The following is a 12,514-nucleotide window of genomic DNA, read 5'->3' on the forward strand; positions in this document are numbered from 1 at the left end:
TCCCAAATGCTTACACTGCAGGCTGCCTAATATCAACACACATGCTGAAGGCTATAGGCCAGACAAAAGATCCAGAGGGCTCAAAAACACAAAAGCCAAGAATCTTTGTGCGGTCAGCCCCTCCCTACTAATTAAAGACCAATAATAAATACTAGTAAAGACTAATAAAAAGGCCAATAATAAATACTAATAAAAAACTAATAATAAAAGAACCACAATTTTCTAAATCCAACACCAGAGGGAAACAAACATACCAAAGAATAAGACCAAATATTAAGAAATAAATAGTAATTACTGCAATTGTTTTCTCATTCATTTCCTTCCACATGAATAAGGTGCTACAGAGAATTAAGGAGTTTCTTAACTAGTGATTATAAAAAGCAATGATATTTTTAAACAATTTTTTGTTTCTCAGAATATATGTGACCGAAGTCTAGAAATTAAATTTGCCAAGGTATATTGAAGAAAATTTTGCATTTTCTAGAGACTAACTCTAAAACCTGTACTCGGATAGACTCTGAAGTAACACTTTACCAGCAAAACTTGTAATTATAAACAATATGATCTACACTCATTAAGCATAGCAAATATTTTGATTGATTAGTACTTAGTTTTAACTCAACAAACCTGTCCCTAATAGTTAGTTTCAGTCATCACAGAGACAACAGTACAGTACTATACTAATGAAAATGTAGCTCTAGCTTTTGTCTCTATAACAAGGACCTACACTAAGGACTAAAGAGTGCTAATAATCACATACATTAAGAGTCATAGCCCAGAGAAACAGATGACACTATATACTAGATACTTGTGCAATGTTCCTAATTCTCAGTATTACCAGCAATGCTGAGATAAACTAAAATACGTTAAATTGTTCTATGCAAAATATCTACTTCCTCAGGACAAAATTCTTGACAGAAGGGTTACAGTTTATGAACACTTAAAACACAGAGTTGGTGTATAAAGTCACATCATACCTGAAACCATATCATAAACTAAAAAGAAAATAATTATCTAGACATGTAACTGTCTTTATTCATTAAACACACCCATTTTCCCAGTCATCATTCTCAGATTGCTTCCTCCAACAGCCCTGCCTCGTGGTGGGTAGAAAAAATTAAGTCAATTTTATATAATAATGTACTCTTCATTGATATTTATCAAGGGAAATGGGAAATTTGAAAATTCAAATGTCCAATTAACGGAAGACAAAAGATTAATGCCAAGTAAATTTTGTCAAATGCATTATTTTCAGGATGCTTTATCAGTACAATCTGTCCAGAGAACTTCCTCCCTACAGTTTAAGCCTCATATTTAAACACATTTCAACCTTTCAACTGGCTGAGTGAGGTCTATAGAGAATGAATCCCTGCCCTCCTGAATAACAACACTTAGCATTCACTTTGCATAAAACATCAATAAATCAAATTAACAGTCACTTACTTGTTACCACTACTTAGTTAAACACTCTACTAAAATATTCCCTTTGGAGTGTTTGTAGAAAGATACAGAGAGGAGGGGATATGTTCTATGGTGATGTGGTGAGGTATGGGAGAATGGGGTGCCTCAGCAGGCCCATGCTAAGGCATCCCTTCCCCCTGAGGACCAGCCACATGATGGTATAGTATAGAATAGAGTTTATTAAGGGCATGGGGAGGGGAGTTAAGAGAGTGGTAGAGGCAGAGAAAGAGACACTAGAGAAGTAGAGTAGAGATGTAGAGGCCAACCATGGCACGTGGAGAGAGAGGGGGGAAGGCAATGAGAGAAGAGAAAAAGGGAAGCAGGAAAAGAGCAAGGGAGGAGCAAGAGACCAAGAGGGCAAGAGAGCAAAGAGGGGGCAACCAGGCTCTTTTATAGTGGGTCAGGCCTACCTGGCTATTGCCAGGTAACGATGGGATGGAGTTTGGACAGAATGCTAACATTCTTCATCATCTGACAGAAAATGGCTCTTAAACTAGGTCATACTAGCCACTCAAGAAAACACACACAGTATAACACACCTGCCATACAAACTGCACCCCGTGAGAAGTTCATTAAAAGAACACAGCACAAGGGACTGATTATCAGGATAAAATATGTAATACATGAGGCTGAAATATAATACAGCAAGGGGGTATTACTGCACACCCATGCCAAGATGTGCTCTTGAGAAATTACTACATGCAAGAGATCAGGTGTGAGGAGGTTTACTGGGAGATAGCAGAGGGGTGAGGACCTGCAGACTGGGTAGAGGCAGACAAGAGCAGAGCCATGAGGGCAGATAAGGGAAGAGGGGGCCAGAGGACAGAAAACACTGGCAGAACTAAACTGTACCATACAACACCAGGATTACCAAACACTGACAGGTCTCTAGCTTCAGTCTTAGGGACTAACTAGTAAGCTCATTATTAGACAAAAAGAGGCAGAAAGTCAAATTTTTCTAGTCACAACTTAGACTATCACTGCATTACATTTCATAAATTAATACAATATTTACACTGCTTTTGGTAATTATGCATGTTTATATCAAACATTATTATATGAAGCATTAAATACCCTATTAAAGTCAAATTAGCTTTTGTAAGATTTAGAAGAATCTTTAACACTTAAAACATATTTTATCCACACACATGACTCTTTAGTTTTTGAAATGACCTTTGATTTGGTTTCTCTTTCTGAAATTTGTATTAATGACATATTCTATACATGAAATATGGCTAAAGACACACAGAAGTTGTCAGCTAAGTCATAGGAGTAAAAAAGAAAATTTAAATGTTTTAGGGGCATATGGAAAAGGCCCTGAAAATAAATTACTAATTCTGCGAACAGAAGGGTTTTGCTTTCAAATTTGCTCCAGGCAGGTGTGAGGGTGTTCAATGGTGTATTCATTACAAGCCCAGAACTGCCATGTGTTTCTCTTAAATTCTCCTTAAGTAGCTTATTTACCAGTCCTGAAGACTTTATCACTTAAGAGTCAGAGAAATTCCTATTAGAAAATTACTGTTTCCAAGAAACTCTGAATCTATACACCTACTTTTAAAAGCAAATGACTTGAGAATTCTGCTAATGTGTATGTCACAGTCATTAATGTAACTGAATAAGAATGTCCCCCACAGACTCAGATATTTGGACACTTAGCTGGTGGTGCTCCTTGGAAGGGATTAACAGATGCGGCCTTGCTGGAGGAAGTGAGTCCCCAGAGGTCAGCTTTGAGAGGTTAAAGACTGTTGCCATATTCAGTCTGCTTTCTCTGCTTCACACTTTGTGCCTGCAGATGTGAGCTCTCTGCATTCTACTCCAGCTGCCACGCCTGCTGCTTGCTGCATTGCTGCCCATCATGATGTCTATTAAACTATAAGCAAAGTTACTTTCTCATGGGAAGGGGAACAGGAAGGTCGCTTCCTCAGGTTTGCAGCTTGCTTGGGAGAACATCAGGTTCTCTGCGTGAGGAAGTGTCTCCTCTGTCTTGGTCGACTGAGAATGACAAAGACCCTAGGTTGCCTGGAAACTAGCAAGCTGGGAGCAATCTCCTCATGCCATTTCTCTACAGATAATAAAATATATCTTCAAATTTAAAGCCAGGTATGGGGTATTACACCTATAATTTCAGTGTCTGGGAGGTAGAATGAGGAGAATCAGGAGTTCAAGGACAGCTTCATTTGCATAATGAGCTCAGGACCAGGCTAGCCTACAGAAACAGTATCTGTTCTGAATGAATACATACATACATACATACATACATACATACATACATACATACATAAAAAATTAAAAATAGTAATTCATTTGATTGCTCATTTAAGAGCACCTATGCTCACCAAGGTTTCTGCTGTGAAAAGCCAGTGAGAAAATCCTTACTGATGGTGTAATAAGGAGGGTAGACAGGTCTGATACTCTGATAGATGCTTAGACTATAGATATGGATCAGGAGTGCAGTACTTGCCTGTCTTTCAAGAGGCTGTGAGCTTGGTGTCTATATTGAAGGAAAAACAACACCAAGCAAAGCCCACAAGAAACTAAAACTGTTTTCTATACAAAATTGTCCCAACCAAAGACACCTCCCAAGTAATGGAAATTAGTCAATTATCAGAAGAGAACAAAATTTACAAAGATCTGCTACTTCTCCCCAAATGGGGTTCTTTCCACTCTGAGACCAATCTGTCAACTCCAGAGGAGTGGCTGAAAAGTAGCCATGTTTTTAACAAACACCATACTAAAAGAATGAGGACTGCAGTCTACAAATCTTCCAAATATTCTGATCTCTATATAAGGGGTTAGTATCTCAGAAATAAGAACAAACTAGAAGTAAACAAATCAAGTTTTCCAGAAATGAAACCCCACCTCACTTTAGTTTATCTGTGAAGTGGACTGAAGTAACTGGCAAGAAGCAACTTGCAAGACCAACTATATTCCATGTAGCAGCTATCCCTGGTGGTCAACTTGACTATATCTGGAATGAACTCTGACCTGGATCTTGGCTTAGAGATCTTGAGACACAGTGGCTATGAATCCCAGAAGATTTTGACAGGGAAATCTCTAAGTTCAAAGTCATCAGGGAGCAGGGCAGTGGTGGTACACACCTGTAATCCCAGCACTCTGGGAGGCAGAGGCAGGTAGATTTCTGAGTTTGAGGCCAGCCTGGTCTACAGAGTGAGTTCCAGGACAGTCAGGACTATACATAGAAACCCTGTCTCAAACAACCAAAAAAAAAAAAAAAAAAAAAAAAAAAAAGGAAACAAGAGTTGAACCTAACCAACTCTACAGTCTACTATCATTCTATACACTTAAAGAAAACAACACAGACAGATACACACAAACATACCCACAAACACACACACACAAAAATCCCTTCATGGGCTAGAGAAATGTCCCACTGGCTCCACAATTTAGAGTACTGAATGATTGTTTAAAAAAAAAAAAAAAAAGGATTTGTATCTAGTACCTTTATAGGGGCTCACAATCACCTGTGACTACATATGAACAGATACCATAGCCAAAATGCCTACCATATTCTTTAGTTTTACCCTCCCTAGTACAGAGGATCAAATTCCTCTAATCTTTTTTTTTTTTTTTTGAATTTTCGAGACAGAGTTTTTCTGTATAGACCTGGCTGTCCTGGAACTCACTCTGTAGACCAGGCCGGCCTCAAACTCAGAAATACGCATGTCTCTGCCTCTCAGAGTGCTAGGACTACAGGTATGTACCACCACTGCCTGGCGAAATCCTCTATTCTTAAAGGAAGTTTTGTTAATTCAATATCAAGAACACATTTGTAGAGCCGGGCAGTAGTGGTGCACGCCTGTAATCCCAGCACTCTGGGAGGCAGAGGCAGGTGGATTTTTGAGTTCGAGGCCTGCCTGGTCTACAGAGTAAGTTCCAGGACAGCCAGGACTACACAGAGAAACCCTGTCTCGAAAAAATCAAATCAAAAAAAAAAAAAAAAAAGAACACATTTGTAAAATGTTAATATCTGGGAGTGGTTGGATATGCAGAGAAGGAACATTTGTAATCAGTTTAATTTTTCTTTCTTTCTTTCTTTCTTTCTTTCTTTTTTTCTTTCTTTCTTTCTTTCTTTCTTTCCTTCCTTCCTTCCTTCCTTCCTTCCTTCCTTCCTTCCTTCCTTCCTTCCTTCCTTGTTTGTTTGCTTGCCTTCTTGCTTACTTTTTTTTGGATTTTTCGAGACAGGGTTTCTTTGTGTAGCTAGCCCTGGCTATCCTGGAATGCACTCTGTAGCTCAGCTATTGTTATGCATTTTGATTAAAAAAAAAAAAAAAACTTTTAAAAGGTTTGGTTCATCTGGCACTTAAAAGAAATAGACAAAAAGCAGGAGAAAAACATGTGGCTGTGACTTCTTTCTGGTGGCTTAAGTGAAAAACTCTCTGACTGTGAGTTTGAGGCTAGCCAAGTTGACAGAGCAAGTTCCAGGCCAGGCCTGCAGGGCCTACACAAAGAGAAACACTATTTTGAGGCCAGACAAAGCAAAGCAGAAAAGGTTCTCCTTTTTAATTTACAGACATATGCTTTTTGTTGTTGTTGTTTGGTTGGTTTTTGGGTTTTGGTTCCCCAGCCCCACCCCCAAGACTGGGTTTCTCTGTATAGCCCTGGCTGTCCAGGAATTCACTCTGTAGACCAGGCTGGCCTCAAACTCAGAAATCCGTCTGCCTCTGCCTCCCAGAGTGCTGGGATTACAGGCGTGCGCCCACCGCCTGGCCTTTTGTTTTTCTTTTTTTTTTGGGGGTTTGACGTATGCTTTTTCTAGTACTATTGACCATAGAATTTTGATCATGAAGGCATGTTGGATTTTGTTTGTTTGTTTGTTTTGTTTTTTTGTTTTTCGAGACAGGGTTTCACTGTGTAGCTCCAGCTGTCCTGGAACTCACTCTGTAGACCAGGCTGGCCTCAAACTCAGAAATCCGCCTGCCTCTGTCTACCAGAGTGCTGGGATTACAGGCGTGCACCACCACCGCCCAGCAACAAAACCAACTTTTAATAAACAAGTAGATACCAGGAAATGCTCACAAAAATACTTAGCCTTTATTTCTCTTTCCTATAACAACCATTCAAAGAATGCAGAGACAATAGTAATTTTTAATTTTTATTTTTTCGAAGTAAAAAAAAGGCCTCAGCCGGGCGGTGGTGGCACATGACTGTAATCCCAACACTCTGGGAGGCAGAGGCAGTCAGATTTCTGAGTTCAAGGCCAGCCTGGTCTACAGAGTGAGTTCCAGGACAGCCAGGGCTACACAGAGAAACCCTGTCTTGAAAAAACCAAAAACCAAAAACCAAAAAAAAAAAAAAAAAAAAAACCAAAAAAGGCCTCAAACCAAGACAACTACAAGATAATTTTATGAACATATATCATAATGAAATCCATTATTTTGAATACTAATGAAAAGGAATAGATTTTAATTGTTCTTACTAAAAAATTAGTGAGGGAATTAAATGTATGCCAACTAGATCAAATTTGCTATGGCACAGTATCTAGATATTGTGCAATATCTGGCTTCTCATAACTGTATTTATCCTACATATTTCAAAATAATCCATTATACATAGATTATACAAAATAATCCATTATACATAATAAATTTTTATTTTTATGAAAATGTGGACACAAAGAGATGCATATGTGTAGTAAGTTTCACGTTGAGTTTTATTAAGGGAGAATAAAAAGGGTAAAGGATAGAAGGAGCAGTTATTAGGCAAATACCTTACCGCAGCATCTACATTTGCAGGTGAGTCTCCACTAGGATCTGCCAGCATAGAAATGACACTAATAATGATGGTTTCCACAGTATGGATAGGTAAACAGCATTCCTCTGGCTTCTCATAACCATATTTATCCTCCCCAGGCTCATGAAGAATAGAAATGCAAAACATCACCATTTTTATCAACTGTAAAATTATAGAATAAGAATTGTTTAAATTTGGTTACACATAATCTATTACAAATGTGATACTTATGTATATAAAACATTATTTACATGGAGATTTCCTAATGTAATCTACTAACTTTTAAGAATGTTACAGATTAACTATATTTTACATTCTTTAAAATTACAAGTGATTGCAGACCTCCGCTGCTGTCCCTGATTCAAAGGACATGCCGTCTCTTTTCTACTTCTCCAATTCTTTATTCTCAGCATTTACAGTTGTCTTTCTCTCAAATTCTAGTTAAGATGGTCCTCAAGGTTCAGCAAATAAAAATTTTAAAGGGGGAGGGTGATGTAATAATAATAAAAATTAACAGACTCAAAGAAAGACACACATTGGAGAGATATCTCAGTGATTAGAAGCATTGGCCATGAGCTGGAGAAATGGCTCAGCGGCTAAGAGCACTGACTGCTCTTACAGAGGTCTTGAGTTCAATTCCCAGCAACCACATGGTGGCTCACAACCAAATGTAATAAGATATGATGCCCTCTTCTGGTGTGTCCTAAGTCTGCTATAGTGTACTCACATATATAAAATAAATAAATATATCTTTAGAAACACTGGCTGCTCTCACAGAAGACCAGAGTACGATTCTGAGAACTCACATGAGAGTTCACACCCTACAGTCCCAGAGAATCTGACACCCTTTTCTGGCCTCTGTGGATACCAGGCATGCATGTGGTATGCAGACATATATATATATATATATAAGCAAAACATCCACATACTAAAAATAATAAAATAGGGGCTAGAGAGATGTTGCAGTGGTTAATAACACTGGGGCTCTTGCAGAGGACCTAAGTTTAATTCCCAGCACGCACAAGGCAATTCACAATCATCTGTAATTCTGCTTCCAGGGGAGCCAACACCTTTGTCCTACATCCATGGGTACATGGTACACATACATATATGCAGACAGAACACTCATAAACATAAATATACACAATAACAAAAGCTTTAAAATAAATAAGTGATTCTCATAATCTACTTCACAAACTCATTTTAAATGCAAGTTCTATATAGTAACAGTCAGTGGGGTAGAAATACAGAAATATCCTCAATTTTATAGGGGATAAAGAAAGACACAACTATATCTCACTTTGCACTATTTTATCCAAAAGTAAATATTCTCAAAAAATCCTACAGTGTTAATCTATAAACATATTCAAATAATTATATCAGCAATTAATAAAAGTAACTTTTCACAGTAAATGTCTTCTGTCAAAAATACTATTATTACTTGAAGAAGTTTACAAAACAAGTAGGAATAAATAAATTTTCTGAGTATAAAAAGATTTCAATCAGTAATAACATATGTATGCTTGTTTGGTTGGCTGTTGTTTTGAAAGAGTTTTAACTGTCCCTGTTAGAAATCTTCCTATCCCAACTCATGGTTAAAGAACACAGGGAGACTGAGGGAATAGGGAGAGACAGAAACAGAAGGAGGGAGGGAGGAAAGGAGGGAGGGTAGGTGTTTGTTTGTCAAGGGATATAAAATTAATCAATCCAACAAGTACTTTTGGAAGCCCTACTGTAAAGCAAAATTACTCTTCACATGTAATCAAAAACTCATGTTTTTGCTGATTTATACAGAAACTTTCCTTTAACTGAGGTTTCTCTTCTTAACCCACTCCCATGGCTTGTGAAATCCAACAAAATGGAATTAACAAATAAAAAAGGAACAGTATTAAACATTGTAACATTCAGCCCAAAATGTTGTTTTTGTTTTCCCCTACGTTTTACAAAATAAGGAACTGTCTTTGAAAAAATGAGATTGAATAATTGTATATAATTCCATCAGAAGGAATCTATTTAAGATCAAGATTTGGAAGATAGGAACTGAAGGGTATATGTAGCTCAGAGAAAAGAGGACTTGCCCAGAATGCATAGCCTTGGTCCCACATCCAGCATCCTATAAACCAGTCATGACAGCACATATTTATAAGTTCAACACTCAAGAGGTAAACATAAATAGAAAGATTAGTAGTTGAAGGATATCCTTAGCTACAAGATCAAGGCCAGCCTGGAATGCATGAGACCTTCTATCAACCCACAACCCCCAAATCATTAATGGGTCTGTTAAGATTACTCCATTGTTAAGAGTATTCGCTGTTCTTCCAGAGGACTTGAGTTTGATTCCCAGCAACTAGGTGGTAGCACAACCTTATATAATTGTAGTCCTAGGATATACAAAACCCACTTTTGTGATCTTGAGGCACCAGGTACACATATACAAGGACCCACCTACATGCAGGCAAAGCACCCATACACACAGAACAAATTAATAATAATATAGTGTGGTGGCCTATGCCTTTAATCACATAATATAGGAGGTGGAAGCAGACAGATTTCTGAGTTCCATGCCAGCCAAGGGTAGATGATAAGACCTGATAGATAGATAAATAGATAAGATAGATAGATAAGATAGGTAGAATAGATAAGATAGATAGATAAGATATATAGATAAGACAGATAAGATAGAAAGATGATAGATAAGATAGATTAGATAGATAGATAGATAGATAGATACATAGATAGATACATAGGATAGATAAGATAGATAGATAAGATAGATAGATAGATAGGATAGATAGATAGGATAGATAGATGATAGATATATAAGATAGATAGATAAGAAAGATAGATAAGATAGATAGATGATAGATAGATAAGATAGATAATAGATAGATAGACAGAAAAGATAGACAGACAGATAGATAGATAGATAGATAGATAGATAGATAGATAGATAGATAAAAAGATAAGATAGATAGATAGATAGATAGATAGATAGATAGATAGATAGATAGATAGATAGATAGATAGGATGGGTGGATACATACATACATACACACATACATACATACATACATACATACATACATACATAAGCAAACACCACAATAATAATAATAACAATTTTAAAAGAAAATAACTTTTAAAAAGCAATCATTTGGTAGAACAGTAATGGTGAATGTTTTTTGTCCCAGTACTCAGAAGGCAGAGGCAGGAAGATCTCTAAGAGTTAGAGGCCAGTCTAGTTTACAGAGTGAGTTCCAGAACAGCCAGGACTACACAGAGAAACCCTGTCTCAAGAAACAAAAACAATTACTAGTCATTTAAATTTGAATCATTTTAGATTTAAAGCTATAGAATCTTAAAATATTTTAATTTCACACGTCACTTCAAAAATGAGAATATCTATCTCATTAATTAACAGATTAATATCTGTTGACATGAAATTTATTTTTATTTTACTATATATAGCAAATAAAATTACAATTTTTTCCATTTCTCAGTTAAGAATTAAAAATCACAATGATACACAATTACAACCACTATACATCTTCCTCAAATCAAATTGCCTATACAAATTCTTTACTTTCCCTAAATCTTCAGTATCTAAAATGCCCCGTTCTATTTTAATTAAATATTTCACTGAAGCAGAATCACACAATCAGTTTTGTTCTTTTAAATTTGTCATATTTCAATTATCATGTCTTCAAGATTCATCATTAAATGTTGGTAGAATGCATTCCAAGTTGAATGACCAAAATTAGAATCATGCCGAATCACACTTTTAAAATAAATATGTCATTTATATAGTCAGCAGAAATAAACACTGATGCCATTATGGCTGTCTTATTCAAGACAAAAGTTCTTCTATACTGACACTGTTTAAATTCTAGTGATCTCTGATTTAAGCAACGTTTCCAAAAGTATGTTGAATGACAACTATGTTCTCTGTGAGATGTTAATTATTAACTCTATAGCTAGCTATACACTTAATATTTACATTTATTTTGCCAAAATGCTCTTAATTCCCCATCCAATGTTTTGTCTGTTATTTTTTTCCCTTTTATCTCATTGCTCTTTACAAATGGATTTATTTCTAATACTAAATCCACTTGAAAACCCTGTATGAAAGCTAGGCATGACAGTACAAATCTTTAATTCCAGCACATGACAGGCAAAACCAGGATAATTTCTGAGTTTAACGCCAGCCTGATCTACGTACATAATTTCAGGCCAGCCAATGTTACAGTGACAACCTGTCTCAAAAATAAAAGAACCAATCAACCAAACAAACAAACAAAAAAAAAAACTAAACCAAAATGACAAACAAGTAAAAACCAACAACAGAAGAGAGACAGAGGTCTAAACTGAAATACATCTAAGCTACACAAATTACTATTTGCCATGTAGTGTTTTTGGAAATTATTTTATTATTATTATTGTGTGTATCTATGAACACATAGGCCACAGACCATGTGCAGAGGCCAGAGCATAACTTAGTGGAATGCGATCTCTACCTCTATATGGATTCCAGGGATCAAACTCAGATTACTAGGCTTCCATGGCAAGAACTTTAACTCACTGAACAATTTTACCAGCTATCCCCATAATAACTTTAACACCCAACACATTATTCATCTAGTTGAAGCATACAATCCAATTGTTTCTATATAGTACACTTCTCAGTTATACAACCAAAGCACACACATTTTTAGGAACTTTTGTCGTCATTACCACCCCCACAAATTCTTTTATAATCTATATTGACCCTTCTCCCCTTCAAGCTGTCCAGCAGTCCTAAACAACCAGGAATATACTCTTCAGAGTTGCATATTCTTGAAATTTCATAAGTGGAATTATTAAATGATTGCTTCCATCTGTTTGTTAATTTGAAAAAATATTTATTTTCCATGTATGAACATATGCCTGTGTATGGCCGTGCATGTGAAGGCAGACACTGACAGATACCAAAGACATCTGGTTTCACTTTTTTGTTACCAAATCATACCAAACACTTTTATAAATCAAATCATGTTTCATTATATGTATATGCAGTATTTTGCTTTTACTTTCATCAACTGATAGGCACTAGTATTATGGCTAACTTTTAGCCATAACTTTTTAGCTAACATAAATAATTCTGCAATCTATAAGATTTTGGGATACACCTTTACAACTTTCTTTGTTATATAGCTAGAAGAGTACATGTTTGCATCATCACCACATACATTTTATGCAATGTTGAAGAGCAAATCTAAGATTTTGTGCATGCTAGGTAAACACTCCCAGAGTGTGGTAGCGGCTC

The 12,514-nt window shown here is 36.4% G+C and overlaps 1 protein-coding gene across 11 annotated transcripts in view; it reads right to left on the reverse strand.

Moving 5' to 3' along the window:
* The window catches only part of LOC127663791 (uncharacterized), a 741,437-nt gene that overhangs the window by 465,337 nt on the left and 263,586 nt on the right, over positions 1 to 12,514 (reverse strand). The gene's annotated exons all lie outside the window — the stretch shown is intronic.

The sequence above is a fragment of the Apodemus sylvaticus genome, chromosome 13 (assembly GCF_947179515.1).
Source record: "Apodemus sylvaticus chromosome 13, mApoSyl1.1, whole genome shotgun sequence".
NCBI classification, from domain to species: Eukaryota; Metazoa; Chordata; class Mammalia; order Rodentia; family Muridae; genus Apodemus; species Apodemus sylvaticus.